Source organism: Cydia fagiglandana, chromosome 17 (assembly GCF_963556715.1).
Source record: "Cydia fagiglandana chromosome 17, ilCydFagi1.1, whole genome shotgun sequence".
Classification (NCBI taxonomy): domain Eukaryota; kingdom Metazoa; phylum Arthropoda; class Insecta; order Lepidoptera; family Tortricidae; genus Cydia; species Cydia fagiglandana.
The window spans coordinates 18041906-18059594 of NC_085948.1; the positions used below are offsets into that span (position 1 = coordinate 18041906).

A 17689-nucleotide genomic window follows, 5' to 3' on the forward strand; every position below is an offset into this window, starting at 1 on the left:
TATTGTGGAATGTACCACATTACAATTTTTAAATTGAAAAATAGGTAATGCGTTGGTTCAAAGATGTGGGTTCGAGTTCCACATGAGCCAGAATTGATCATTGATGGACTAAGGTACAGGGTTCTTAAAAAAAGGAGTGAAAAGGTTTTTAAAAGGTCAGCAACGCGCATGTAACACCCCTGAAGCTGCAGACGTAAAAATGAGGAAACCGATGGTTTCTAATTACACAGTGTAGTAGGCAGGCGTAGTGTAAGAGTGTGCAAGTGAGTTGTATTCGCGGCGCGGAGGGCGCTCGACTCGAGAGCGCCGCAACTGGGCTAAGGGCTTTCCACCTGCTAAGGAAGAGCTAAGAAATATCGATATATAGGTGCCATTTTACGTGGTTGACAAGGAGTGAACAGGTTTTAAGGGGTCAGCACACGCATTTAACTACCCTGGAGCTGTAGACGTAAAATGTCAGGAAACCGATGGTTTCTAAATACACATTACCTTGCCTGGGCTAAGGGTTTCCATCCGCTAAGGAAGGGCTGTGAGCTATCGATGTATAATATTGAATTTCTTATAATTGTCACTGTGAAGTTACAATCAATAGATGTAGTGTCTCTACGCAGTTAATAAAATGATCGACAGACGCTCTTACTCACTTAATAATAAAGTTCAAGTCAGATAATTTTGCATACCTACCACGCTGACTTAGTACCTAACCTCTGCTGTTGACTGAAGAAGCGGTCTCAAAGCTAATATGTGAGCTCAGTATTATTCTGGTGCCAAGTATAGATATAGAAAGAGAGAGATTCTTAAATACATTCAAAAGTGGATGCTACTCTCATAGTGACAGTGAGTGCTGTGTAATGTTCATTATATTTCAGTATTTTTCTCTTAATTGGGGCCCAATATTAGCACACATAGCCAGAAACCCTAGTGTAAATTTCATCCGATAGCATGACGGACGTACGCGTTTGCGTTAAGTCTCATTTTGTATGGGATTTTGAAAAGCCCGTCAAGCGGGACGTTTTGGAAACTCAAAATCCCATGCAAAATGAGACATAACGCCAATGCCTACGCCACGTCACGCTATCGAATGAAATCTACACGAGGTGTACAGAACAGTTAACTTTTCTCTTTTGTCTGACAAATGTGTAGTACCGACAAGGTTTTTACCAAATGCGGACTATGCCAGGCGAACACTAAAACTATCGACTTTTCACATCCCTAATAACATCAAAGTAATAGGTAGCATTGGGCGCGTAAAACCGGAAGCCACTTATACGCAGCCTCATTACTCCCTACCGGCACTAATGCGGAGACTTGTGTAAAACTATTTCTTGAGGTTTTTGACCGACTACGGCAAAGCCAAAGGAAGGATTTTTTTTAGTGCACGCACTTATACTACACATACACTTGTATTTTAGTTGTGTGTTCCATCGTAGCGTCAAAAATTCACGCTGCAGTGCTCTTTAAATACTTACAAAAATGCCAGAAAATAAAACTTACCTACAAATATAGCGCTAAATTTATGGTAGTAAATATAGATAGATAGATAGATAGATAATATTTATTTCTGATTGAAAATTTACATTTTATTCTTCCTTAAAAATAGCAGAAATTCACAAAAAGATCGTCAAGTGTATACAAACAAAATTAAAAGAATAATAGAAATAATAGTAAATTGCAGCGAAATGCTATACATGGAAGTATTCTGTCCGCTCAATTATGACCCAACGCAAACTACCCCGCGATAGGCGGTACTTACAAACTGCTCGATTGGCAATCTCAGTACGACCGAGATGACAGTCAGTGACAAATGGCTAAATTGATTTATAAAAACAACGTTTTTTTGTAATTAAAAATATATTCATGTGTCGTGAAGTGGTGCAGAAGTTATTTTAGTTCATACCAAGGACAGTGGAATCACTTTTCACTTGTAGTAAACAGATAACTTCAGTAGAATTTGGAAAAAACATGACGATTTGTTTTCAATACTACCGTGCTAAGCTAAAACGTAACAACTGCATACGACTTTCATAACAACATACGACTTTTTAAATTGCGAGGATAATAGGGATGGTGTTATGCTAAATGAAGTAGACTATTTTATTAACTTGTGTTTGGTTTAGGTATTTTCTATATAATTATAAATGTAGTAATAAATTCCTTCTTACAGATTTGTATTTTCCTTTTTTATTTCATGAGATCGAGCTATAAAAAAACTACCTAGTAATTTCAAATTAATAATCAAATTTGGTATTGTCATTTTACATTACTTTCCATTCAGATTCCCACAAGATGCTATTCGCAGAGAACTATGGAAAAAAGCTGTCCAGTTAGAGAGACATGAAATTGAGTGGATGCCTGGCAAGATATCTAGAATATGTTCTATTCATGAGATATAACCTAACGTAGATATTTTTTTCCTATCATGCTTTCACTGAATTAATTTAACAAATACACATATTATCTGAAAATGTTGATCATTTGAATCCACCCTCTGCTGTCACATATATGTAGGTTCTCTCTCAAGCCATTTCCGTCAGTAGAAAAGAGCGGCAAACATATTAACTCACATTATAGACGGGTCTAACGCGAATTATATTCAATTACCTTGATTTACCGATGTAAATCAGTTTCGTTTCGTATAATGTGAGCTAATATGTGTTCAAAACGCGAATGTTTAAAATATTATAAGAGCGGCAAATTTAGAAAATGTAAGCGCGCGAACGGCTGTGGTCCTATACAAAATTTTAATTTTGCACCTTTTTCTACTGACAAACTTGCTTGACCGGCTATATACATATAAAATATTCTGAACTGAAAGTGGGGATTTATTGTGACTCCTCCTGTTCAAATATTTTTGACCCGATTCGTGTACCCATGTAAATTTTGCAGACTGTATAGCCAGTCCGATTTCTAAGATCAAGTTTGCCATACATTTACTATGGCGTACTTGATCTTAGAAAAACGGACAGACTATACCTGAACGTGACTTCGCACTGCCATGCAGATTGATAATAAAATATACAAAATACTTATTATAGCGGAATACATTTATACAACAATGATATATTTACTTATGTTGAGTTAGTCTGTCATGTCATAACAACATTTTAACTAGTTATCTTTTAATCTGCATTAAATTATTATAGGGTCATTCCATGTGATTTCAACAAATTTGAATTAAAAAGTGTGCCGCATGATTTTTGATTTGCATAAAAAAAATTGAGGATATATTTCATGGTGGCAGAAGTGCTGAACCACCACCAGTTTATTTTTTTTATCTTTCAATTTCCAAGTTTTGCCCATTCGAAGTTAGCAGTGGGGTCAAATTCATGCTTGTACAAAATCAGACCTAAATTTTTTCCTATAAAAGGTAACGAAATAATTATTACTTTTTTTGATTAGGTAAGAAATGTGGATATTATACTGTATGACAAAATTTATCTGAATTAACTACAAAAAAAATGGTGACCACCCGAAGTGTACACCTAATTGGTCAATTATTGCAATTTTAAATTGGTTCTTGTGCCAATCCTGGTGCATATCAAATATTACTTTTTTCTGAAATATAAAGTACTTGCCGTGTTCATCTTGTAAAATTAATATAATTGTGTTAGATCAATTACTTCTAATAGAAAAATATAAGTGAAAATTGAGAAATTCGAAAAATGCTCGTGTTTGACTCTAAAAAAATCCATGTGGAAGATAAAATAAAAATTTGATTGTAGTCAGCAAATATAGCTGATATCTTCGTTAATTAGATTTAGAAAAAAAAGTTTTGTTATTTTGCCTATTTTTTGAAATATGATTTTTTTAACATGCTACTTTTTACAACTATCGATACAAAATGTTTTATGTTATAAATTAATAAAAATGGGACGGTAATTGGTCATACGGATATTATTTACGTGTTTTATGTTCAAATATTTTTTTTGACATGGCAATAATTTCATTTGTAAATTTAATGAGGGTAGAAATTCGACAATGCACTGTTACCTGACAAGGATTGTGAATCACTTGCGAATGTTTCTTAATTTAGCCGTGTAGTGAATAACCGACGCCTCCTGACTTGTTAACAAGCTTTATTTGCATGTTAAATGGCTAAATTACGAACATAAGTAAACGGCCCAATAATCTTTATCGAAGTTCTATAGGAAATCGTATTTATCTAGGAGATAATGAAGTGGTGCAAACTCTTTGTAGTAAGTGCTTGTGTTATTAATAGTTGACTGTTCAAATTCATGGGATCAAGTTCTTTTTCGTCTCAAAATCAGATGTCGAAGAAGCTGAGGTATATCTATCAGAGTGATTTAAAAATATAAGGACCATAAAAAACACACGTTCTTATCATAGCTTCGTTCCCATTTCTCAAAATGAATTAAAAGTGCGACGTTATTCAACTTCAGAAAATTTTGAAGTAGCAAAGGTTTGCAAATGATTTTTTTTTTATAAATATATAAAGTAAATTTCAATCGTCTGGATTTTATTTATATTTTTCCATCGAATTCATTCATATTTATAAGTTTAAGGTCATATGTATTTTAATCTGCATAAATACAACAAGAGCGAAAATGTATGAGACGAGCAGTTTAAAAAATCATATTTCAAAAAATAGGCAAAATAACAAAACTTTTTTTTCTAAATCTAATTAACGAAGATATCAGCTATATTTGCTGACTACAATCAAATTTTTATTTTATCTTCCACATGGATTTTTTTAGAGTCAAACACGAGCATTTTTCGAATTTCTCAATTTTCACTTATATTTTTCTATTAGAAGTAATTGATCTAACACAATTATATTAATTTTACAAGATGAACACGGCAAGTACTTTATATTTCAGAAAATAGTAATATTTGATATGCACCAGGATTGGCACAAGAACCAATTTAAAATTGCAATAATTGACCAATTAGGTATACACTTTGGGTGGTCACCATTTTTTTTGTAGTTAATTCAGATAAATTTTGTCATACAGTATAATATCCACATTTCTTACCTAATCAAAAAAATTAATAATTATTTCGTTACCTTTTATAGAAAAAAAGTTAGGTCTGATTTTGTACAAGCAGGAATTTAACCCCACTGTTAACTTCGAATGGGCAAAACTTGGAAATTAAAAGATAAAAAAAAAACTGGTGGTGGTTCAGCACTTCTGCCACCATGAAGTATATCCTCAATTTTTTTTATTCAAATCAAAAATCATGCGGCACACTCGGTTTGTTGAAATCACCTGGAATGACCCTATACGTAAATTATTTGACTGGTTCTTCACTGTATGGCATAAACCTATCCCTGTCCAAGTCATATTCTAATAAAATATGAACCGCGAACTCTCAGTGGCCAGTACGTACAGCAAGAAGGTTATTAGCGGATTAATGTCGCTGATTGGTAGTTATTGACATTATATGCATTTCATCTACACTTAGCTATGTACCATTAGCGTAATAAAGATGACTATTATTTCGTTTACCAGCTTTGATTACAGGCTCTGTAAACGCGTCGTCTAATTTGAATGTAGGCGTAATTGTGTGTGTGTGCTAATTTGGCCCGAGAATTTGAACGGTAATGTTCCTAAAGGCGGTATCCTTAGTTATATATGATCGCAGGTAAATTGTGAATCAATAATGTCAAAAATAAAATAGAATAGAAATTAAATTAAAATGTCATAAAACTTAACTAAAACCTAAAAATATTTTGTATATCATACTAGGGCTTTCCTAGGTCATATAATGTCATATTCCATAGATAAAATAAAATGTCAACAATCAATACAAAAAACAATATATATTTAATAGTGGACAGATCCAAAATACAATCGATTACTCAATAAACTTTTAGGTAGTTTTGGTTCAAGTTACCTACGTAACCTATTTTAATAATAGTTTGTATAAGTTTTGTTATTGAATCCATTGCCTTTGTTTCATTTTTCATTCGTCTTCGTTTTTGTGTGATACCTGGTAACATAAAATAAATTTAGGTACGCATGCTACTTACAAGTTATAGATAACTGGATGAGCTACCTACTACTAAAAGTAAAATTATACAATATCATTACAGCTCATACCATTTTCCGTCAAATGGACCAACAATGTCGAGATAGATACGACAACATCAAGCTCCTTAAACTTTCAAATCAAGCAATTTTGAAAAGTATGCGCCGTCTCAAGAGCCCACGCGAAATATTACGAATCTCCCCCACCTGTAAATAAACAATGCTGACATATCGCCACACATTCGCGACGACCGGGACAAATGCGTAGACAATTCGCGCTATCAGATGTCCTCGGAAGAGCGTAATTCATGCGGCCCCTAGCGCGCGCGGGCGGAGCGCGGGCGGTGATTGGTAGCGAGGCAGGCAGTAGGGTGACCATTTATCTCAATTCTGGACATGACGTGCGGCGTTTTATTTGAGAGCGATTATGATATTTGATATCGCTAATTTAACAGAATGTTGCTGTCAGAGTGATGAGTAAGCGCTTTAGTCCACTTTGATAACGTGGAGCTGTCTGCTTTGGCTAAAGAATTAATTTAGTTATCGTTTTATACTTAACATTAATCTTAGTTTGAAAGATGATACTGTTGTAGGTTGTACAGTGTACACTTGTCTGAATTTAAAAGTGTATAATTAGAAACCGTTGCAGTTGCAAAATTTTATTATAAAAGAGGGCCTATTTGAACTATGTACTTACAAGATTTTATCTTAAAGGTGTCATTGTAATTTGTAATGCATCTCGCTGGTATTTACATATTAGCTCAACGGAGATGAATTATGTAGGTACACTAGTAAAATTAAAATCCTGCAAAATACCCAAGAAAACAAAAGAAAAATCTAAATCTTAGCACTCCATACTACTCATTTACAAAACATTTACAGTAACATCATGTAGTGACAAAAAATAACACCTATATTTACATTTCACAATACGATTGTCAGTACTTAAAACTTTACCAATTACACTAAAAATAAACAAGAAGTACTAAGAGATGAGATATTTATGTATAGTCTAATAAAGATAACCTATAAACGAAGATGAATAACCGTTTCCAGCTCCGTATAAGTATTGCACATTTCTATCCGGAACGTTTTTTCCGGCACAAAGAAACGCGGGCCATTTCTCAGCAAATTGGCTGTCTGTGTGATCGAACGCTAATGGCGTGTCGCAGGGAGCGTCGGCCGACTGGTTGTGCGATTTGTTTGAGAGATGTTTATGTTTTATATGAAGCTGTTGAGATGATGAATGGTAGAAATTAGGGATGTAACGATACCGATACCGATACGATATATCGGCCGATATAATCGGCAGACCGATATATCGGCATCGTCGATTTAAATTCAGCCGATATTACAGTTTGAAAAGCGCGCGAAACGTATGACGCTGCTAATAATTTGAATACACTTTGTTTCCATAACAAATAACCCTCCTTTTGCGTTGCCGTAGTCGGGTAAAAACTACCTAAGGTGAACTATAATTACTGAATTGGATTTATTTTTGCATTGATTGCTTGGTGGTTACCTAAATAAATGTTCTCTTTGATTTTGATTTGGCATTTTTCTTTATCGGGGGGCACGGCAGTGCCCCCGCCAAGTCGAGCGCGAAGCAAAGCAAACACTGCCGTACCATCCTTTACTGGAACCATTTCGCCGCATTTTCAGGCCCCTATTTGAGAACTTCTGGATAAGACCAGAACGCAGAAATTTTGGTCATCCAGTAAGCTATAATCACATACTTAAAATCCAAAATTTCAAGTCTGTAGGTCATTTAGTTCCGAAGTTAAGCGAAAGCAAAGTTTCGCATTTATGAAACTCACTCATGATCATCAGAATAGAACTAGTACTTCTCATAAACTCAGAGAGCTGAAATTTGGTACAGAGTTAGGGTTTAATGGCCTCATAAAGGGAAAACCTAAAAATATTGCAATATCAGTCACGTTTTAAAGATCTAAGAACTGCATAAGTAACTTTGTAATCCCATATAAATATATGATATTACAAAGTTACTGTTGCAGTTCCTACAAATAGTAGGTAAAGTAAAGTAAAGGTACACTACGATGTACGATGTGAGTATGAATGAAGATATGTTTAGTTATGATATGTGTATACATAGTATGGGTATGAGTACCCGAAAAGAAGGACTGCCTACAAAAAGAGATGAGATCCCATCAAAAACATTACATATAAAAAGGTGCAAGCCTCGCAACGCTTTTACTACAAAAAAGTTTTGAGATGTAAGTAATGTGAAACCAAGTCGGTTATTTTAATCAGTGCCAGGGGGTGTTAAAACCGTATCAATAAGATATCTTTAATTTGTAATACGTATAATGACTTGGCCATCGCACGGCTGCATAATGACAAAAGGATCATCGTCACCTATTAAAAATAATTCTAAATGAACATAACGCTAGCGCTAATTGTAGTTTGAGCATTACACATATTTACGAGTACGGTACGAGTAAAGCATTATGTGCGATTACAAGTCATTATATGATGATTAGTGACGGATTACTGATTATTATTTAATTATTAGATTTAATGAATGGGCAATACGAAAAACTGTTGCTACTGTACAAGAATCAGAACCGGAAAAAAAGAAAAGAGAGATTTGTAATAATAAAAAAACTACTCCTAAAAAGAAAAAAAATGTGTTAAATAAGAAAATCTAATAAAATAAATCAATATGCCCACGTTTCTACAAAAAGAAGTGAAATCCCACCAAAAACATTCTGTAAAAAACTAGCCAAGTCTCGATGGAGCTGCTTGTTTATCTCTAAAAAGTAATGAAATCTAGACAAAGTCGTGCCAAGTCTAAGGTTCCTTACTGCGATTTCTTTATTATTATAAGTAGTTAATGTTGTGTGACTTGGCCGTTGAAGGGTGCACAAGGGTACAAAACCAGGTGCTCCATGACACCATTGCACCAATCTGCCATTGCACCAAAAAGAAGTGTTTGTTTCAGGCTCGCCCATACATAAGTATTATTGAAATACGCAGCTTTATCAAGCCTACAATTGACTGGTTATTGAATCAACGTTTTCCAAGTGGCAATTTTCCATCGTCAATGGGTAGCGGTTCTGGCGACAGATTGGTGCAATGGTGTCATGGAGCACCTGGTTTTGTACCCTTGTGCACCCTTCAACGGCCAAGTCACACAACATTAACTACTTATAATAATAAAGAAATCGCAGTAAGGAACCTTAGACTTGGCACGACTTTGTCTAGATTTCATTACTTTTTAGAGATAAACAAGCAGCTCCATCGAGACTTGGCTAGTTTTTTACAGAATGTTTTTGGTGGGATTAGTTTAACAGTTTTTCACACTTCACAAAATCGAGTGTCTATTAATACATATGTATGTTTTATGCATAATAAGTATATAATTCCTTATTTGTTATATCTTTTAGCTAACTACTGTGCCATTGGTATCGGTATCTGTATCGGTATCGCCGATTATTTACTTCAAATATCGGTATCGGTATCGTATCGGCAAAATCATGTATCGTTACATCCCTAGTAGAAATCGACGAGTTTTCGTGGTTACGATGCTGGTATGGCAATAAAATCGCTTGCGGACTATCATTAAGAGTGACATTATTAACAGGGTTGCAACTTGCAAGTGCGTTGCTGGACTCTAAGATGGGAGTATTTCGCTCTTTTCATAAAAGTTTGAACAGGCAAATCAGGGTTCATTATACAGTTACTTTTCTACTATTGAAGCTGGTATCATTACGAACACAACACACTCTTTTGCAATCGCATTTCTTCTCTTTTCAAAATCCCACTGTACGGCTACCATCAGTTTGGCATTGACGTAAACGCTATCGTGAACGTAATTTACTTTCTATATATCTCTTTCGCACTAATATGTCAGTACGAGCGAGATGCATAGAAAGTAAATTACGTTCACGATAGCGTTTATGTCAATGCTAAACTGCACCTCTAGCACAACTGGCCGCGACAGGCGTGAGAAGTGACAGATCGGCGCGACTTGGCGGCTTGTCGCGTGTTGGCAGCACAACTCACGCGCGAGAGTCGCGACAAACTCGCGATCAGGTGTCACTGTCAGAAAATGACAACGATCGCGACTTTGAACTAAAATCCGTAGCACAACTGCCTATTTTGAGACAAAATATTCTCTCGTCTTTATGTCAATCCGCGAGTCGAAGTCTACGCGACTTTATAACGCGACTCGCTCTCGCGGGTGGTTTGCTTGTACTTTTTTAACTAAACTCTTGATAATTATAACTTAAAAACAAGTTTCATATATTATGTAATAATATAATTTGTATAATTACTTATTGCCCTAAGGAATACGGAAGTATGGAACAATCACTAAATGCGTTTTACGCACTCTTATGTTGATTATGCACGGTGATACCTACAAGTACCACAACACACCCATCATGTTTACAACTTTAATTTCAAGCAGCTAGTTTGTAGGTACTCAATTAAGTAATTAGGTACATATGTAGGATTTTTAAATTTCAATTCAGGTTCGTAAGTTTGTAAAAGTAATCCTAAGACTTCCTTACACAAAACTTTCATCAACCTAACAACGGAGCCCGCTTGCTTGTACATAAATGTAGCCGATGAGGTGGGTAGGTACAAATGTTCAAAACAAACTATCCAACTTATTAAGTAAGCCATAGTCTTAGTAGTAATATTTAGGATCACGGTTACATGTCTAATTTCAACAATCTCTTACTATTTAGGTACCGTTTGGAACCTTCCTCGACTTCAACAAAACATACCTATGTACATGTGGCCTGTGCCCGCTGCATCGTACTGTAACAGAATGATGTAATACGTGGCTATAACAGGATCATGTCCGGCTCAAAATCATGCTTTGTATGAAATATTATCAGTCATCACCCACTAAACCATTCCGTCCCCTGACAACACCATACCGTGACGTGACTGGACCGAGCCGACCAACAATATTTTGAAGGAGTTATTACGCTCATGTCATAGTCTGCGTAGGTAGCATAGGTACGGTTATCATAATATATGGTCTACCATATTGAAACTCCTCTAGATCAAACCCGTGTTCTAGATGTTTCACTTCATGTTTGACAGGGCCTGATACGATCATGCTATGATAAGTTGCTGTCAGCATTAGGTATGAAGTGGGCCTTGGGGAGCTAATTAATCATGGCTTCTAGGAGTTCTAGGTACTTACCTACCTACTTTATTTTTGTTTCTTTTCAGGTAAAAATACAGGAGAGAAAAAAAACAATATTTAAATTAATAGTATATTGCTTTGCCTTATATATTCTTGCAATATTCGACTTCTTATTATTAAACCTAATATATATTAACATCTAGAACCACTATAGAGAAATTGTAAGAATCTTCTTTATTACCCTTGAAAAGTATTTTCTCTCTTCCTTTTTCTTCGACATGCGGCGTAGGACAATTAAATATCACCCTGGAAAGAAAATTGGTTTATAAACAAGACAATAAAATATGGTCATGACTTCATCGAGGACTATGAAATAAACTTCTCATATCAATTTGTCACATCATAAACAGTTAGGTACACAGTACACACACATGCCATCCATTATTGGCACAAGAAAAACTATATGAAACTTATTTGAGAGTTACTGTGGCAGCTTAGATAGGTACGCCATAACCATTAGGGTTATTATTAATAGTTCACTTCGTCGGTGGTGTTCTTAAAGCTAAAGCGGTTCTCACATCTTAGTTAATTTAGAAAAGCGGACAGCTCCGCGTTTGAAACCTACAAGCTTGCCTAGTGTGTTTCTTTTCCTGAATCTCCACTTCGGGTCCCGTTGGCACGTTCCTGTTAATAATATTTTCCTTTGGGTGCTGGGATATCAATCGTGTCTAGGATAATGCTGAACTTATTCTGAAAAAGAAAAACACTATTTACAACAGGAATATGAGAACAAACCCAATAATAGCAATTCCATTATTATAGTTACTTACAAAAATATTTTATTTAAAAGGTTTATTAAACAGAAATTTTTAAACAATATATATTTTAAGGAATATTATCAATATTAATTATATAAGGCTCTATTACTTACATTTTTTCATATTTTTTCCCATAATTAAATGCTGACAAAATTTGAAAGTTCTTTGACTTTGACAGGAAAAACTTAACCATCGACAAAAAACTAGATTTTTTACCACCAAAGAACGAATGATTTAGCGCATCCCTGGTTTCCGATTCAGTGTTGCCACTTGCAAATATCGATTTGTTTAGACTTTGATTTCGCCGGGTAACACTGACGAGTCGCGCCGCGACTTTGAGTTCTCTACGCGGCTGTTGCAGTCGCGGGTACAAGTTATGCTACGGAAATCGACAGATTTGACAGCCGCGGGAATGGCGACTCGAGTCGCGGTCTAAGTCGCGGTTGCAAGATGTGCTAGAGGTGCTGATGGTAGCCGTACTGTTCGACATGTTGTGTGTGTGATATTCAACTATAGTTGACACATACACCATTGGCCACGCTAATCCCTTCTTACATTATGAATTTAACTTTGTATGTCTATCTCTTTTACCTCATCACGCATAAACTTAATATAATTCGTAAACCTTATTGCAATGATATCAGGTCTACAAATGATTACTGATTCACACTTATGTGTTGTTGTTAGTATGTCGATATATTACATAATCCTCCGTGACCTTAACACTTCACTAACGAGCAGTTAATCTCTATTCTCTCTCGTCAGTTAATCCTTGATCGATTGATCATACCGAATCTACCGACTGCGCCAGTATAATCATTTAAAAGTAAGAACAAAAATTAGTCACTTCTGACTTTATGTATATTATATTTGCTTATAATATTATTAACATTAAGCGTGTCGTTGATTAGTCGTCGATTTGTCACATAATAATCCGTGACCTTAACCCTTCACTAACGAGCAGTTAATCTCTATTCATTCGTCAGTTAATCCTTGATCGATTGATCCTGCTGACTGCGCCACTTGTAAAACCTGTCAAACTTACATTCAAGAGCAAGTAGGTATTGGTTACTTTGTTTACATATTTACTTATAAAGTGACTCGTTTTCATTGCTTTTATCTACATTTTTTATTTGAAATGATGTGTAGTTTTGATCGATTTTATGTAAGGTGCCAATGCTGTTTTTACAGTTTTAAAATGAGATAAAATTTTAATTAAAAGACTACGCTTTAACATTATATATACTAACTTTTTCTTGCGACTTTGTCTGCGTGGAATGATAATTTCTGTGATAAAATTTATTTTATATCCTTCCCGGGACTAAATCAATCTTTCGTGAAAAGGACAGAGTTACTGTTGCATTTATAGTTAATATAAGTAATAATATTAGTTATCAGGTCTTTAAGTTGATAAATGTTGATAACTTTATTTATTTTTCGCTTCAGTGGTCTAAAGGCGTAAACGTTTATTACGTCACAGGAGAAAGTAGGGAACTTATCACAGCTTAATCCAAGATTGCTCCAAGCAGTGGCATCAAATTAGCTGTTTTTCTGATTAGCGTCCAAAGCGATGGCATCCGAGTCAATATTAATGAAGTTTGCGACACTTGCGCCGCGATTTGAGAAATAAATTAGAGATTAACTAGATACGATATAATAAAGATATCTGACATCCCAGGGATAAAGGTACCTTATGGCGGATGGCGCTTACGCTATTATTAGCATTGCTTCAATATTATTGCGGCGCTATGCAACGTAAGCGCCAGCCGCCATAAGGTACCTTTTTCCGTGGAACGTCACATAACTTTACAATTTCATATCTAGTGAATCTCTCATTAATTTTCGGAATCGCGGCGCTAGCTGCCATAAGGTACCTTTTGCCGGGGGACGTTACATAACTTTACTATTTCATATCTAGTGAATCTATAATTCATTTCCCGAATCGAGCCGTTGGACTCGTGTTAATGAGAAGGGTTCCGCAGTACACAGAAAAGCAATAGCAATAGAGTGATAATTAGCGATGTCCTTCCGGATATCTTTGAAGCTGCATCAGCAGTTCCGAGTCGATATTAATGAAATTTGCGACACTTGGGCTCGCGTTGATGAGGAGTCCGCAGTACATGAAATAGTAACAGTACTACAGTGACAAATTAGCGGTATTAAATTTGCTACTGATCTGCAAATTATAGAGTAAAATAAACGGAGGTTTCTTGAAAATATCCTAAATCTATAAAAAAATTATACATCTTTTCTTGTCTCGATGAATAAATTAAAATGTATCGCAGCCTACAAGTAGCTGCTGCTTAACACAACACAAACGACTCCTTATGACCGGGGCTTAAAACCGGTTTTTTTTTAATGCAAAATAGCCCAATAATTTTAATAATTTTATGCTTTTTACGTAGGATTGAATCATGTATTTAGGTAACAACTTCGTATTATCAGATTATCCAATTAAAAATGAAATAATAAAGCAAAGAACGAAAAAGAACGTAATAACACCGATATTTTTTGGTATGAAGAATAAACCGGTTCCGAGTCTTGCTTATGGGCCCGATTCGGATTTAGAAATAGACATCTATTAGATATCTTTTAGACATCACCGAGATACGATAACGATATGTTTAAGATCTAACCTGTCAAATTTGACATCTGCGCGATTCTGGAGATACTCTTGAACGGTTTCCACAGGATATAACTTAGAGATCCAATTCACATCTAATATATAATCTTAAGAGTAAGATAGAGATCTAACGTAAAGTGACATTGGTTGCCCGAATTACGCTGCAAAAGAGAACTAGTTGATATCTAAACTATAACGTATCTAGAATGGATCTAGTAGTCGTCTCTTGTGAATATCTTGAAGTTCGAATACGGCAGTATGACATTCCATCTTATGCTGATCCCAATCTACCCAATATAAAGAAAATAGGAAGTTAAAACTTGGAAGATACGACGCTGTGAATGTTTTTATTGCGTTTATTGGCTTACTCGAATTTAGCTTCGTCTGAAGATAACTGCCGGTTTATAGAAGGCTATAAACTCTAAGCCTATGAAGGGGCTTAAGAGGAAAGGGAACGACTGCTTTTCCGTACAAACGTGGTCCCCAGTTTCCTCTCTGGATATTGACATTATGTAAACATTTTTTTACATAATTTGATGTATGTAACTATATAGGCAATACCTAGCGTAATTATAAAATTCGATTCTTAAGGAGATAAGGAGTAGGTAACACGAAAAACAAGTAGGTACTCAGAAAAATTGCTGCCCATAACTGACTCTGAGTAAAACAATTATTTTCGTGATGAAAACTATTGTATGATCTTCACCGAAATATGATCTTCATGACAAATTTCATCGAAATTGGTTTAACGGTTTAAGCGGAAAGAGGTTAACAGACATACAGAGTTGCTTTCGCATTTACAATGTTAATAGGATGGCAATCGATTTAAGGAACACCTGTAAAAACTCGTGAATATAATAAAACTCTGATTCTGAATTGTATTACTAAGTAAACTTATTGAAGGCAAAACCATTGCGAAATAAAGCTGAATGGCGGAAAACCGGTAGAAATGGGTATAAACCGATATAAACCGGTATTTAAGCCGGTACGAACGAACACGGCAGTATTTATGAAAAGTCATTAGCTGGCATCATTCACACGGATTATTTCAATAATTTCGGGAAAAAGCGGTAATTCATTCCACGGAAATTGTGGACAAGTTTGAAGAGAAAAGCGATTCGATATTAATTCAAACGGAACTAGAACTTCTAGAAAATCTACATATATTTCTATATGAAAATTTTCTAATCATGTTCATAGTATTATTGTACTCATTTTGGTAATTAATAATTTACAAGTATTGGCATTGCTATTAAGTAATAATGAATGCATGTTTGTAAATGTATAAGTAATAATAACATTTGCACGCCAAAAGTCGGCAGAATTGTGATGGACTAATATTTCAATGTTACATCAGTGTTAACGATGATTCTAGAAAACAAAAATTTTATAAATAAAAAAAATACCTAAGTAGTTTTTCAGAGACGAAAGACAATATTTAGTGACTCTTTAGATTTTAAATGTGGATATTATAATGATTCCTCCAGTAACCTATGAATTGGGCCAGTTCAATCGTATTTTTCGTCCCAGAATGTTTCGGCTGCCTGCGAAGGTATTTCGCGAGAGCTAAACGGTTTCCGAGCAACGTGTGATATTCCACTTTACTCTCGCAAACTCCTATCTATCTCTCTATTAGTATCCATTTCAACCTAAATATGTTGTGTTAAAGTTCAATTTATGACAGCAGTGATATTAAGATAAGAGGTTCGAGTGACGCGAGGTCTTACCGAACTCATGTCTGTATTTTTACTAATGGCAGCTCTAACTATAGTGTCTTAAGGTTCAATTTAATTTACAAGCCAGATTAAGATAGGAGCTCGTTGAAGATATTATTTTGTATTGTTTTATTGTAGCATCGAATTGCGGGAATGAAATTTGGACGGTAGATTGCCTCTGGCGAAATGACAACACTTTCAACTGTTTTTATTTCGATTTTTATGATGAATTCAGTTGCGAATTTTTGGCATGCTTTAATTATTACGACTCTTTCGACGATACGACGAAAATATTTGAATTAAATTAACACTATACACTTAGTTATATTACTTATTATGAATGGATCATTTTACTACGCGGTAAATCTTAGGGCCTACCGCCTACATCGAAAAATGGAAGATCGTTATCTGCCTCGGTATCGTTAACGCTATTGCATATTCGAGCATCAGAGATTTTTCGATATTGGCGGTAGGCCTTCTATGGTATTTTCTAATTTGTCGAGAAAACTTATCATAGCGTATCGATTCCTCTACCACATACTTATTTTAACTGAAACCTAGCGTAACATACTTTTTATGCTACTGATATTTAAAGAACTATATAATTTGTTTCAAATATGGACGAGATGAAAATAAAATATACTTTTTAATACAGTTGCTCAAAAAGTGCTACTTTACGTAGCTGTTTAGCGTGCGGAAAGTTGGTTATCTCGAACTAGTGCTTTTTACTTTTCCAATTTTTTTAAATTTATACTTGTTCCAATTCACGACTACTTATTGATGAGTGTTAATATTAGTTTCCTTTAAACGTCGTAATCAGCATAAAAACCTACCGTTAATGTAAGAATACGAAAAATATTACATATTTCATATTTAATTACTTACCTCTTCATCATTATAACACGTTTATTTTTTAATATTCAATATTGAAAATTCCGTTCTTAATAAGTTGACTGAATGGAACGGAATAGCTGCCAAACGCCCATAGATATAATATACTTAAAGACGACGTCTAACCGAGCTGTCACTGTTACCACTTTTGTTTAGTGTACGATTAACAATGTTTTTCTTATTTTTTCGCAACTGTATTAAAAAACGTCGTTCGATACACGTGCGGAAATGTCATTCTTCACTCGTCCCGAGTCTTGCCACTCGCCTGCGGCTCGTGGCAAGATATCTCGGTACTCGTGAAGTAATGACATACCTTCCGCACTAGCATCGAAATGTACTATTTTTTGACTGAAGTGAATATGGATGCATTCAAAATGAATAAAATAACATTGCTTTCATTCACAACCGTCACATAAAACTAAATTATTCTATTTACCAAAAATAACAAAAAAGAATCTGATGCGCAATAAAATTTAAATAAAATTGTATTAGTTAAAATAGTCCTAGAGAAAGATAGATTGACGTAA

At 35.0% G+C, this 17689-nt stretch overlaps 1 protein-coding gene and 1 long non-coding RNA gene across 2 annotated transcripts in view; one reads left to right on the plus strand and one right to left on the minus strand.

Annotated features, from left to right (window-relative positions):
* The window catches only part of LOC134672660 (uncharacterized), a 538774-nt gene that overhangs the window by 43915 nt on the left and 477170 nt on the right, over positions 1 to 17689 (plus strand). The gene's annotated exons all lie outside the window — the stretch shown is intronic.
* Positions 11230 to 12352, minus strand: LOC134672855 (uncharacterized). Its single transcript, XR_010099395.1, has 2 exons — positions 11741 to 12352; positions 11230 to 11421 (listed from the first exon to the last, which is right to left on the minus strand). It is a non-coding gene; the product is annotated as an uncharacterized LOC134672855 (long non-coding RNA).